We start from the raw sequence: 14,880 nt of genomic DNA, 5'->3' as shown, positions 1-14,880 counted from the left end.
CTGATGTTCAGAGAGGTGTTTAGTTTGAAAAATTGCCATTTGTAGGCTCTTGGACAGGGGAGTAGAATGAGTAGAGTAATATTTGACAAGAGTTTAGTGGAATGAGATTTTTTAAGATGATGTGGAGACTAAGAAGCTGGAGGCTGGGGAGACTGGAAATTTTCTATTGTGCTAATCCAAGCTTGAAGTGATGAAGACTACACAGTCCAAATTTTCTATTGCTGCTGTAAAAAATTACCAACAGCCTTGATGGCTTAAACAATACAAACTTCTTACCTTGCAGTTCTTTAGGTCAGAAGTCCGACATGGGTATCACTGGACTAAAATTAAGAGGTTGGCAAGGCTGCCCTCCCTTCTAGAGGCTCTGAGGGAGAATCCATTTTCTTGCTTTTCCCAGCTGCTGGGCTGCCTGCATTCCATGCTTTGTGACCTCCTTCTTCCATCTTCCTCGCCAACGCAGCAGGTTGAATTCTTCTCATGCTGCCACTGCCACCTCTCTGGTTCTATGTCCACAGCTGAGAAAATTTCTTCTCTTTCAAGACTCATGTGATTAGAGTGGCCCCACCCAGATTATCCAGGATAATCTCCCCATCTCAAGGTTGGTGACCTTAATCACATCTGCAAAGTCACCTTTGCCATGTAAGGTAATAAAATTCATAGTTCTGGGGATCTGAGTGTGGACATCTTTGAAGGCCATTTTTCTGTCTACCACAAGACTTAAAACAGATATTTTAAACAATCAATAGGACTTCCCTTTTAGCTGAATTGATGGCTCAGTAAGTCAATTTGATATGGAAATAGGGTAGAATAGGTGGAAGAAGATATTGAGATGAATTATTGGTGATTTGGGTAATTTTACCCCTTTTTAATCATTGTAAGACTTGTGAAGGTCTCTGTATGCCTGCTTGCTGACTTTAGAGAAACAGCCCTGTAGTCATGAAAGCAGTAATCTGAGTGTCTTGGGAGAGCTTTCAGATCTGGTATCAATAAGCCTTTCAAAAGCAGGCCTGATCTGTTTCTGAGTGTCCCCAGGGATGGACTTACTTTCCCACCTTCCCCAAGAACACTAGTGCCTCTCTTGTTGGCTCCCAGTTGCTAGGGTAGCAGAGAGGGCATTTTCCTCCCTCTTCTCTCCTTCCCCTTTACAAACCCCATCTCAATCAGTCTGATTTCCCAGATGGAGCAAATGGGGCCAGGGAACAAGATATGACAAATGATTGCCAAAGCGCAGTAGAAGATGGCTTTGGGATTGCACTGGAATTGGTAAATGGAGATCCTGGTGTCCACTGGGCAGGTGATTTGGGTGCTGGTGAAGGTTGTGGCAATCATTCTGAGCAGAATGTGCCTGTGAGAGCCTTTCTCTACTATTGGGGGTAATTCCAGGAGAAAGGATGCCTAGTTAAGACACTACCTTATATGATTTTGATCTCTTTATTTCTCAGTCTCATTGGTTGCACCTGATTTCCTCCATGACATTATACAACTATTGTATAATTTTTTCTGCTGGTAGCACATGATTTTTCCAAATTAAAAAAAAAGAAAAAGGTTATACTTTTCATCTATGTCTGTGTAAACAAACCCAGTAATTACTATAACTCAAATTGCTGCTGAAACTCTCCATATTTTAATGTGCACACTGTTGCACTTGTTACTAAACGTCTGCATATATACTGGGAAGCTAATCCTGAATTAGGAAACTGAAAAACTGATTAAAATAAAATTGGGCCAAGTCCATGATTTTTATATTCATAAGATTCAAATTTTCTGTGAGGAAATGTGCAATATGAATTGAATTATCTTCCAGAGTAATAACAACAACAACAAAAAGGAAACTTAAGCAATGGCAAAATATGGGTATCTGTGCAGGGAGATGTATGAATTCCACTTGTGGTTTCGGGTGATTGTGATTCCGCATTCTAGTACTTACTAGACTGCACAAACTCAATTCTCTTTAGTCCAAAGTGGGTATTATCCAGTTCTCCTATAGAAACGTTTTCTCAAATTTTAGAATTTTACCAAAATAATTTTTCCACTGAACTTTGAAGACAGCATTATTAATCTTCATAAGTGTTTTAATCACTTTCTTTCCTGATTGCCTTTAGGACAAAAGAGCAGTTGTAAATGTTCAAAAAAAGAAAAAAAGTCAGGAAGGTGAGAGTTCATTATTTTTGTGCCTATAGGCATAGGCTAGCTGAAACTGAGTATTAAGGAAATCATGTAGAAAATTCAAGTCTCTGCATTTTCTTTTAGTAAATTGTAATAATTGGACTACCCCTAACACACCTTTGTTTGTTCCCTCCAGGCCCACTCTCTGTCCCTTTACAGCTTGTTCTGTGTCCAGGCAGCTGACCTGTATGGGCATCACCAACGAGCTCCTTTGTCTTCTGGCTTCAATTGGGGTTAGGACAATGGAGAGCCCCAGCAGGAGACCAGAGGGAGAAGGGCGGGAAAGGTCAGGTGGGCGTTATACCTCTACTGAACACCACTGCTCTTGTCAAGTTGCCTTGTCTTCCAAGCTCTAGAAATGATGTTCTCCCCTTTTCTCTTCGGACCTGGCAAAGGGAACAGCATCACATTATTCCCAGCCTGTAGGTACTGGACTCTCCCCTGTGGTTTTGGGCTTCCATCTCTTGCCCACATCTTTATGAATAGTCCCTTTAGTAAACCCTCCTCAAGTTATCCTAATTTGACTGTGTTCTCTGTTTCCTACTGTGACCCACACAAAGACAGAATCTGGTTCATCCAGCCCTACTAATTCTGTATCTAAACAAATCTAAATTATTTTCCCATTCTGAGGCCACCATCATTTCTTACCAAGACTGGTTTTTTGTTTTGTTTTGTTTTTGTTTTTGTTTTTGTTTTGAGATGGAGGTCTTGTTCTGTCGCCAGGCTGGAGTGCAGTGATGCAATCTTGGCTTACTGCAACCTCTGCCTCCCGGGTTCAAGCCATTCTCTTGCTTCAGCCTCCCGAGTAGCTGGGACTACAGGCATGCAACACCACACCTGGCTAATTTTTGTATTTTTAGTAGAGATGGGGTTTCACCATGTTGTCCAGGATGGTTTCTATCTCCTGTCCTCGTGATCTGCCCACCTCGGCCTCCCAAAGTGCTGGGATTACAGGCGTAAGCCACCACACCCGGCTACCGGGACTGTTAACTAATCTCCCTGCTTTCACCATTTATGGCTTAAAATCTTCTAAAGGTTTCCCATCACACATATAATAAATCCCTAATTCCCTGTCATGGCCCAAGGCCCTGCATGATCAGACTGTTATTGTTCAACTTTCTCTTGAGTCACACTCCTTTCCTAGGTTCCAGAATAGCTCAAGTCCTCTCTTGCCTGGGGGCTTTTGCGCATAGTGTTCATTCTGTCTGGCCTGTTCTACTCACTGTTCTTCACATGGGTAGCACCATCAAAGACAAAAACTGAACAAGTAAGGAGATTGATTTTATTTTGGCTATTGCAATAGGGAAAAAACCCCAGATTTGAAGATTAGAGTATGTATTTTCTATTACTGCTGTAAAAAATTATCACAAAATTAGTGACTTAAAACAATAGAAATTGATTCCCTTACAGTTCTGGAGGCTAGAATTCCAAAATGAGTCTTCCGTGCCAAAAATCAAGGTGTCTCTGGTGCCGTATTGCCTCTGGAGAGATGCAGATTCTCTAAGGGAGAATCTGTTTTCTTGCTTTTTCCCATGTCTAGAGCTGCATTCCTTGGCTCATGGCCCCTTTATCTTCAAAACCAGCAGTGTAGCATCTTCTGTCTGACCCTGCTTCTGTCTGCTTCCATCACATGATTTTCTGCTTATAGTCAAATGTCCCTCAGCTTCCCCCTTACAAAGATACTTGTGCTTATGCATGTGGTGCTTAATACCTAGGTGATGGGTGGATAGGTGCAGTAAACCATCATGGCATGTGTTTACTTATGTAACAAACCTGCACATCCTGTACATGTATCCCAGAATTTAAAATAAAATAAAGTAAAATAAAATTTAAATTTAAAAAAATACTTGTGCTTTTATTTAGGACCTAGCCAGATAATCCAGGATGATTGCCTCATCTCAAGATCCTTAATCACATTTGCAAAAGCCCTTTTTCCATGTAAGGTAAAATTCAGATTTCAGGGATTAGGACCTGGATATCTTCAGGGGCCATGTTCAGCCTACTACAGTGTATCTAGCAGGATAGTTTTGTTTTAGATTTTTTCTGTCTGTTTGTTTGTTTTTTTGAGACAGAGTCTTACTCTGCCACTCAGGCTGGAGTGCAGTGGTGTGATCTCAGCTCACTGTAACCTCTGCCTCCTGGGTTCAAGCAATTCTCCTGCCTCAGCCCCCTGAGTAGCTAGGATTATAGGCACCCGCCACCATACCCGGCTTATTTTTTTGTATTTTTAGTAGAGGCTGGGTTTCACCATGTTGGCCAGGATGGTCTCAAACTCCTGACCTCAAGTGATCTGCCCACCTTGGCCTCCCAAAGTGCTGGGATTACAGGTGTGAGCCCCCACACCTGGCCTTGTCTTAGATTTTTATAGGGAAGAGTAGACAAGTTATAGGTGGAGTAAATTTAAAGTTGGGATTGTTTATTTCTGTGTCTAGTTAGTTTCATGAGGACAAACCTTATCTCAGCTAATCATCCATGAGACAAAGAATAAAGTTAGAAGGTGTCTGTCTGACCTTATCTGCAGGCTCAGTTTAAAGGGGAAAAGTCTGGGTTTGACCTTGTCACAGGTAAACAAAGGAATCATCTACAGTCTTGTAGGAATCATGAGAAAGAGTTGGCAGTGTCTTGTCTAAGTCATATAGGGAATGGTGGTTGATTTCAGTTAGCCATTTCTAGAACACAGAAAATTGGGGAGACTTCTTAATGATTGCTGTGTTCCAGGAGCACAGGGCTCCGGTAAAGTTCAACACTGTCAGCACCTTCTTATCCTTATGTGTTTTTCATAGACACCCTCACTGAGTACCCTAATAAAGTATTACTATTTCCATTATTCTCTGTCACACTGATACAGAACAGCTGGGCTCCTGGCTAACCACCACCCCCCCCCCCCCCCCCCCCGGCCTTCCCCACCCTTAAGCCTGGAACCACAGCCCTAAGTGAAAATAGCTGACCCTGTTTTTCCGCCCAAATGTTACTTTTTTGGCCTGCCACGCCCCTATCCTGTTGACATAAAAATACTTCAACTGGCAGAGCAACACAAGCAGCGGAGCGGTGGGGATACAAGCTGCTGAGCATCGAGACTATGGATAGATGTGGCTAACTTCAGACACTGCGGCTTCAGGGAAAGATCACCTTCTTCCCACACCCATCCCCTTTCCAATTCCTTATCCTGCTGAGAGCCACTTATATCGCCCAGTAAAATCCTCCGCATACACCAACCACCTTTCTATTCGTTCTTGTGGCCTGATTCTTCCTGGATGCCCGGGTACGGAGAGGGCAGGGGCTTGGATGCTGCTATAGGGCCTGCACAGAGCGTGCTCCTGCCAGAGAGGAGTAATGGGCCAGTTCCAGTGTTGGTCTTCAGTTGCTGCACTCACTTGCTCACAGGCTCTCTTTTGGGAGGAGTGGCCGACAGTGGGCTGAGTGAAAGGAGCCTCTCCAGTTCCCGCCCACAAAGGGCATCAAGGTCAACAGAGTTATCCTGTCTCAACACCTTCTCTTTATTTCCTTCACAGTATTTTTCACAATTTGTAATTATTATGTGTAACTTGTTTTCTTGTCTGTCTAAACCTTTAACTTTTTGAGGGCAGGGAATGTGGATGCCAATATCTTAAGAGCTCAGAACAGTGTATCTTTGTGTCTTTACAGCCTGACACATTTTTGTTGAATCAATTGACAAAAGAACTGACACCAGATGGCCAATCAACTCAAGAGAAAGTAAGTATAGTAGTGAACTAAATAAGGATAAAAATAACAGTGATTGAAAAAAGAGGCTGGGCGAGGTGGCTCACGCCTATAATCCCAGCAGTTTGGGAGGCTGAGGTGGGCAGATCACAAGGTCAGGAGATTGAGACCATCCTGACCAACATGGTGAAACCCTATCTCTACTAAAAATAAAAAAATTAGCTTGGCGTGGTGGTGTGTGCCTGTAATCCCAGCTACTCTGGAGGTTGAGGCAGGAGAATCGTTTGAACGGGAGTGCGAGGTTGCAGCGAGCCGAGATCGCACCATTGCATTCCAGCCTGGGCAACAGCGTGAGACTCCGTCTCAAAAAAAAAAAAAAAAAAAAAGAGTGAGGCTGGGTGCGGTGGCTCATGCCTGTAATCTTAGCACTTTGGGAGGCCAAGGTGGGCAGATAACTTGAGATTAGTTCAAGACAGCCTGGCCAACATGGTGAAACTCCATCTCTGCTAAAAATACAAAAATTAGCTGGGCATAGTGGCGCATGCCTGTAATCCCAGCTACTTGGAAGGCTGATGCATGAGAATTGCTTGAACCTGAGAGACAGAAGTTGCAGTGGGTTGAGACATGCCACTGCACTCCAGCCTGGGTGACAGAGCGAGACTCCATCTCAAAAAAAAAAAAAAAAAAGAGAGAGAGTCAGAAATCCCAGGCAGCAGGATAAGCATATTCAGAGCCCTGGAGAGTACAGAGTGTGTGTTGCGTCAGGGCATAGCTGGTGTGGAAGGGCCCTGAACAGGGCAGAATGCGGCTTCATAGTGAGTCAGAGACCAGACCCCAAAGGAGTTTCATACTTGCCATGTCCCCTCAGTGCCCTGTATTAATTCATTGTTCCAACAAATATCTGTTGAATGTGTTCCATGTGCCAGGCACTGGTCTAGACTTTGAGGATATGGCAGGCAACAGAACAGACAAAATAAGTCTGACAGCAGATAGAAGATGTGATTCAAATGAGTAGTGCCGAGAGTTAAGGAGAAAAGTAAAGCAGGGAGGGAGGTATGGGATTTAGACTTCTGATTTCAGAGAGGGAAGCCAGGGAAGGCCTCAGTGAGAACATGCTATTTGCTGAGTGTGGGGCTGGGGGCTGGGGGTTGTTTTACCTAACTTGAAGGAAGTGATATCTTGGGGACGGGCATTCCAGGCAGAGGACACAGCAGGCACTAAGGTCCCAGGGTGCAAACTCACCTGTAAGAAGGCCAGTGTGGTCTGAACAGTGACAGAGGAAGGCATACAGTTGTAGGAGTTGAAGTCACAGAAATAGGTGGATGGGGTGCAGGGGTAGGGCCTTGTAAGCTCTTGTAAGGACAGTGGCTTTTCCATGGACTGAAATGGGAAGCCATTAGAAGATTTTGGTAACAGGAATGGCAATCTCTAGTTTACTTGGCAGGATTGCTTGGGTTGCTATGAGGAAGAGGAGGAGTAAGGCCTGATGTGGAAAGACCTTTGAGAAGATGTTGAAATGAGGCAGAGGAGGAGTTAGGCCTGATGTGGAAAGACCCTTGAGAAGGCTCCTGCAGTGATCCAGGTGAGAAATGGTCCAGTGGCAACATGGGCCAGAGAGGCAGAAGTGGAGATGGTGACAAGTGAGTAGATTCTGGATATATTCTGAAGCCAATAGGATTTGCTGATAAATCAGATGTGTGTGTGAGAGTCAAAGATGACTCGAAGATTCATGGCAAGGATAGCATTGTCATGCATGGAGATGAAGGAACAGTGTTAAAGAGCACCTTTGGGAAGGAAGAGTAAGAGCTCACTTTTGGACACATTAAGTCAAAAGTGCACAAATAATACTTTTTTTTTTTAGTAGAATTCATTTTGTAAATGTATCTTTGAGCATTAGGAAATCATAGTATGTTGACCTGTTTCCAATGTGCATGTTGTGTTAGCAGCTGGAGTTGTTTAATATTTTTTTTTGTATTTGTTTTTGTTTTTTGTTTTTTGAGACAGAGTCTTGCTCTGTCACCCAGGCTGGAGCGCAGTGGCGCAATTACAACTTACTGCAAGCTCCGCCTCTAGGGCTCAAGGGATCCTTCCCACCTCAGCCTCCCAAGTAGCTGGGACTACAGGCATACACCACCACACCTGACTAATGTTTGTTATTATTATTATTTTTTTTTGTAGAGACAGGGTTTCACTCTGTTGCCCAGACTGTTCTCGAACTCCTGAGCTCAAGCTATCCTCCTGCCTCGGCTTCCCAAACTGCTGGGATTACAGATGTGAGCCACCGTGCTTGGCCAAACATCTTTAAATACCTGTTATTTCTTACTCCTCTGAACTTCTCACTTTCCCTGAGAATAATTTTACCACCTCTTTGTTGGGCAGAAGTGCAATAGGAACATCAGAAAGTGCAAGTACATAATAACAGAGAAGTCAGTCTCCTTTTCTTCATCTCTTGGGCATCCAAAAGAGCAGATGATCCAGATTTGAAAGTCTGGGAAAGCCATGCTGTGTGAGAACAGGGGCTTGCATGACAACAGAGGGTTGGGCTTGAGCCCCCAGGGTCTGCAGCAAAGTCTCACAGTTTGGCAGTTACTTATGCCTTTCTCTCAAAGTCAACTGCTGAGTTTTGTCCCAAACTACCCTCCGCTGCAATATATCTCCCAGGCTGAGGAGGAAATTAGTCTTCTTATCCCAGTTGTCATTGCTTGTCACCTTCTCTGAAGCAATGACATTCATGACCTGGTTCTTGGCCTCAACCTCTGAGAAGTTCTCCTTTCTGCATTCCTCATCTTGAATTACTTAACCTGAAAATATACTGTTTAAATCTTACACTGGAGCTCCATATACTCTGCTTAACTGCAGAAAGAGTCTGTCTATGTAAATTAATTTTCCAGATAACTGAAGCTTAGCCATCTTTTGATGCCAGCCATGTGGACGAGAATTTTTCTGAGGGTGAATTGCAGTGCAGATATCCTTGCTTTCTTAACCAGGATACATGGAACAAAATTGAGCTTTTCTGCCATTAGTCTGTCCTCTTACAAAGTAATGATGTCCTCAAGCTCTACTGGGGTGTGTAGAATCTGTTTCACGTTTTTGACCTCAGATTGCTGCAATTTTGTGCTCTATATTTCCTTTGTTAAAAGTTTTTCATGTTTTGCTGCATTATCCCTGGTGTCAGTTATGGCTAGTTACTGCTCATTTAACATTTTGTTGACTGAAAAACAATGTAACTAGAATTGTGTGCAGATGTTCTGTATGGAAACACCATTTTAGTACTTGAGGATCTCTGAGGTCTTTTTCAGGTTTAATTTATTTTTATGGTTCTAGATATCCCTCCAAATGAATATGATCTATTGTGCATGCACAGAGAGTGGAACTTTTTGGGGGACACTTCATGGACCATTTTTAACTTATCTAACTCCCAGCTTGGCTCTTCATAGCTGATATATATGATCTCTAGAAATGTGAGATAGCAATATTGAAGGCAGGATTCTAAGATGGCCTGTGTAATCTCCTCCTCTTGAGTCTGGGAGGGACCTGTGAGTATGGTGGGGTGCCCCTCTAATTATTAGCTTACTTTATAAGAAAGAGATGGAAATTTTTGCAGATATAATTAAAATCCTTAATCTGTTGACTTTAAGTTTGATCTTTTTTTAAATTTTTTTATTTTATTATTATTTTTTTTTGAGACGGAGTCTTGCTCCCGTTGGGCAGGCCGGAGTGCAGTAGAGCGATCTTGGCTCACTGCAACTTCTGCCTCCCGGGTTCAAGCAATTCTCTTGCCTCAGCCTCCCGAGTAGCTGGGATTACAGGCACGGGCCACCACACCCAGCTAATTTTTATATTTTTAGTAGAGATGGGGTTTTACCATCTTGGCCAGGCTGATCTCTAACTCCTGACCTCAGGTGATCCACCAGCCTCTGCCTCCCAAAGTGCTAGTATAACAGGTGTGAGCCACCATGCCCGGCCTTTAAGTTCAATCATAAGGGAGATTGACTAAAGTGGGCCTGACTTAATCAGGTAAGCCCTTTAACAGAGGGTCTAGAGTTTAAAGATTTCTCCCTGGTGGGCTTAAAGACGCAAGCTGCCGTGAGTTCTATAGCAGCAAGAAAATTAATACAGCTGCTAACCACCTGAGCTTGGAAGAGGATCCTGAACCTCAGAGGAGACTGTAGCCCTAGCTAAAATCTTGATTCCAGCATAGTAAGATCCTGAGCAAAGAACCCAGTTAAGATATGTCTGGCCAGCCATAGGGCTCACACCTGTAATCCCAGCACTGTGGGAGGCCAAGGCAGGAAGACTGTTTGAGGCCAGGAGTTCTAGACCAGCCTGGGCAACATAGCAAGACCTTGTCTCTACAAAAAATAAATAAAATAAAATAAAATAAAAGATATGCCTGTACTCTCGACCCATGGAAAGTGTGAAATAATAGATGGGTACTGTTTTAAACCATGAAGTTTGTGATAATTTATTATGCAGCAGTAGAAAATTAATACACATCCCACTTGGGTTTTGTGTTTAAAAGGATGAAAGAACATACTATACTCATAATGCATAGATTCACACAATTCAGTCACATTATAATAATTACCCTATCCTACTATGGATAATATCAATTCTGAGTTTTATTTGGCCCAGAAAATAAAACTCAGAACCTATTAAGATTATACTTGGCTGAGTATGGTGGCTGCTGCCTGTAATCCCAGCATTTGGGGAGGCTGAGGTGGGAGGATTGCTTAAATGCAGCAGTTTGTGACCTGCCTGGGCAACAAAGCGAGACCCTATCTATAGAAAAAGGAATAATAAAAAGAAAAAATAGTTCAGCATGGTGGCTTGCACCTGTAGTCCCAGCCACCTGGGAGGCTGAGGTGGGAGGATCACTTGAGCCCAGGAGTTCAGAGGCTTCAGTGAGCTATGACTGCGACACTGCACTCCAGCCTGGGCAACACAGACTCTGTCTCTAGACAAAACAAAACAAAACAAAACACAGCACAAGATTATACTTGTCTATTCCTGAGTTTCAGAAAGTAAAATATGCAATATGAACCTACTGACCTAAATAATGTCTGCAGGGCTATAGTGGTAAATCTGATGCAATATTTCTCTATCACTTTCTCCACCCAAGAAAGAAGCATATATATATTTTAAAAGATCTCATGTTTAAAAAAAAAACAAACTAAAAACCTAAGCTTATCAGTAGGTATGTGATGGGGTCAACTTTTTCTTTTTACAGTGACATTTTAGTTGCTCACTTATTTTACAAATAAGCACAACACAATAATGATGGTATAATATATTTTTGAGTGTTAGAAATTTATTATATATGACCTTCACAATATATGTCAGATCAAACATGAGTTAATCATTAAATACAGTCTGGCAGACAAGTAGCTTGTTTATGGATTTAATTATTTAAATGTTAGTTTTGAGTAGTTATTATTGTATATAGTAAAAATGAAATCTCTTACTTGTCCTTCATTCAGTTTTCTTCTCCAAAGTCAACCCTAATTGGTTTCTTATGCATTCTTCTAGAGGTACACTATGCACTTACAAATAAATATTCAAAAAATATGAATAAGTAAATGGTAACTAATGCTCACTAAATTGGATTAAATTAACTGATTTCCTAGCAATAAGATATATCTGTATTCCTAGAATACCATATTCCTGATTATAGTGGAATATTGTTTGAATACATTGGTAAAATTGAGTTGCTGGTATTCTATTTTGGATTTTCCTATGTTTATTCATACAAGAAATTGACTTGTATCCTATTTTTGTGGTCTGTCATATTTTGGTATCAAGTTTATGCTAGTTTTGCAAAATAACTGAGAAAGGGAAAGACAATGTTTTATCTTGTTCTGTTCAGCAATAGCTTAAATAGAATGGTAATTATATTTTCTTTGAAAATTTAAAAGAAGTCACCTAGAAAAAATCCTTTGGGTTGAAACTTTTTTGAGCTAAATCTTTGACAATCTTTGTGTTTTATCCTGAAGTATTAGACTTTATCAGGTATTCTATTTCCTTTTGAGTTAATTTGAGTAGTTTATATTTTACTACAAATAGATATGTTTATTGTAATTAAAAATTTACCATACTAGAGTTTTAAAGGACATTCTTTCCCAAAGTTGAACCCAAAGTCCCTTGCTTATTTGTAAATGTGTATATTTATATTTTATCTATTCTTCTAAAACTAAAAAGAAGTTTTTTTATTTGATGTTATTCCTTTTTTTTTTTAGCAACAGCAACAAACAACAGTTGAGTTTGTCATTTAAACTGTTACTGTCTTTATTGAAAATAATAATGTCTACGCTTAAGTATTTACCATAAAGTGCGGAGCCCAGTACTGTGCTCATCTATTGACCCACATTATCTCATCTGTTTGCAACAACCCTAAGAGGTGCATTCTCTTAATTCCCGTTTTACATAGGAGAAGACTGATTCTTAAGGACGCCAACTAACGACCCCTCTTCTAGAGAGTGGGGAAACTGAGATTCAGCTCCCAGCTCTTTGTCTCCTAGGCTTGAGCTCTTCATCTTACTATGCTGCTTTTTCCCTCAATTTCTTTTTCATGCTTTCCTTTGATTACTTTGTGCTGTTTTTAATTCTTGAGTTTAATGTTAACTTCCATTTTTCTTATTTATTAATAAAGCCATTTATGGCTACATATTTGCCTCCAACTCCTGCTTTTTTATCATATGTTTTGCTATGTGGAATTCTCCATGTCATTTTTACCAAAGAGTCTAAAGCTGCATTTTCTACTTCTTTTTGACCTGAGTTATTTAGGAGAATTTTCTTTTTCCAGTAAGTAAGGTTTTTTATATTGTTGTTTATATATTTGTAATGTCAGTTTTATTGTGTTGTGATAAAAGTGTTATATTTACTATTTCTACATTTTGGAATTTACTGAGTTTTTATTTGCTATTAACATAGAATTTGTTTTCATAAATATTCAATAGATTTTTAAAAGTTGATGTATTTTCTGTGGGTGGGCACTATTGTACCTATTCAATTTTTTTTAATGTTGTTTGAATTCTTCCTATACTTGATTTGTCAAAGATTGTCATAAGGGTGAACTGTTTCCTAAGAAAATTGACTTTCTGGCTGGGTGCAGTGGCTCACGCCTGTAATCCCGGCACTTTGGGAGGCCGAGGAGGGTGAATCATCTGAGGTTAGGAGTTCAAGAACAGCCTGGACAACATGGTGAAACTCTGTCTCTACTAAAAACACAAAAGTTAGCCGAGCTGTCGGCACATGCTTATAATTCCAGCTATTCAGGAGACTGAGGCAGGAGACTCACTTGATCCCGGGAGGCAGAGCTTGCAGTAGGCAGAAATTGTGCCACTGCACTCCAGCCTGGGCAACAAGAGTGAAACTCCATCTTAAAAAAAAAAAAAAAAAAAATCAAAAATTGGCTTTCTGGGACTGTCTTTTTGTTTCCAACAATTTTTATATTATTTACGTCAATACTATGCTATTTGTTCACAGAATGCTGCATTATTATTATAGCTACATTGTGGCTATATATATTTTATAAATATAAAATGATACTCTCCTGTCATTCCTAATTCTTTTAGTCTTAAACTTTGAAGTTAATATTGTCAACTCTGTTCCTTTTGCTTAAATGTTTGTATATATTTTTGTTTATTCTTTTGCTTTTAGCCTTTTTTTTTCACTTCCACTTGTGGATTTTTAGCCTTTTTATATTTAATTCTGAATATAATGCTTGCAGATAGAAAAGAGTTTGATTTTTTCATTAAATTTGAGAGTCATTTTGTTAATAAGAACGATGAACACATTTGTGTTTTCTATTTGTTTCTTGCATGTTTGATTTTTCTTCTATTGTAGGATTCTATTATTGTATAATTTCTCTCTTTTTTAAGTAATTTTTTTTACTTTTCTCTTTTGGATTATTTTTAATGTTTTTATGCTCTTTATGTATTGGGATTTACACACAATGTTGTTGTTTTCTTTTCTGATGCCTCTGCCAAAGGCATCCATGAGATGCTGCATAGCAATGCCCACCGAGCATACCATGCAACCTCTCAGGGAAGCTGTTCTGAATACTTGCAGTATCCAACACAATGGGTCCTAAGGAAGGTGCTCCACCCTGTCCTACTGCCTATTCTCACTTCCAGCTTCAAATTGCGGGGAGGGATTATTGGAATTCTCCCAGGGTCTCCTGTAATTATTCCCTAAGATTTTTTTTTCCCCAGGAGCATTGATTGTAAGCTGATCTTTGATTGCTTCCATCAGTCTCCACCCATGTAAACTATAGCATGATTTTATTTCTAAAAAAATTACCATGTGAATGGCATCCTTTCTTAGTTTTCTGCTGTGATGCAGATTTTCTTCTGTTTTTTAAAAATTTTATTTTATTTTTTTTGAGACAAAGTTTCACTCTGTTGCCCAGGCTGGAGTGCAGTGGCGTGATCTCGGCCGTTTCAGGGGAGACCTGATACGCATTGAGAAAGATAATTAGAAAGGCCGGGCGCAGTGGCTCACACTTGTAATCCCAGCACTTTGGGAGGCCAAGGCGAGCAGATCACCTGAGGTCAGGAGTTCGAGACCAGCCTGGCCAATATGGCAAACCCCCTCTCTACTAAAAATACAAAAATTAGCCAGGTGCCTCTAATCACAGCTACTCAGGAGGCTGAGGCATGAGAATTGCTTGAACCTGGGAGGTGGAGGTTTCAGGGACCCGAGATTGTGCCATGGCACTCCAGCCTGGGTGACAAAGTGAGACTCCATGTCAAAAAAAAAAAAAAAAAGAGAGAGAAAGAGAATTAGATGCCATTCCTCCAGTATATGTGTGTGTTTTTTACAAAAGTCTGGTCAATCTGCATTTAGGGTATCTGCAGGACACCTAGAGAGAAACATCAAGACAATTAGTGTTTAAATATATGGATCTGAGACTTAGAAGAGATCTGAGTTAAAAATGTAAATTCAGGAGACACCAACATGTAGTGGAAATCAAATCATGGAAATGGGAGGGACTGCCCTCAAAGTAGTACTTCCAAAATCTTACAGATCATC

General features: G+C 40.7%; 1 long non-coding RNA gene across 1 annotated transcript in view; it reads left to right on the top strand.

Moving 5' to 3' along the window:
* Positions 1-7,408, top strand: part of LOC134757244 (uncharacterized) — an 85,538-nt gene extending 78,130 nt beyond the window's left edge. The window contains exons 2-3 of the long non-coding RNA XR_010130982.1: positions 5,812-5,880; positions 7,292-7,408. This is a non-coding gene — a long non-coding RNA (uncharacterized lncRNA). The remainder of the gene's footprint in view (positions 1-5,811; positions 5,881-7,291) is intronic.
* The last annotated feature ends 7,472 nt before the right edge of the window (positions 7,409-14,880 follow it).

Source organism: Gorilla gorilla, chromosome 16, assembly GCF_029281585.2.
Source record: "Gorilla gorilla gorilla isolate KB3781 chromosome 16, NHGRI_mGorGor1-v2.1_pri, whole genome shotgun sequence".
Classification (NCBI taxonomy): domain Eukaryota; kingdom Metazoa; phylum Chordata; class Mammalia; order Primates; family Hominidae; genus Gorilla; species Gorilla gorilla.
Note: the sequence above shows the minus strand (reverse complement) of the source record. Positions and strands in the feature narration are given on the sequence as shown.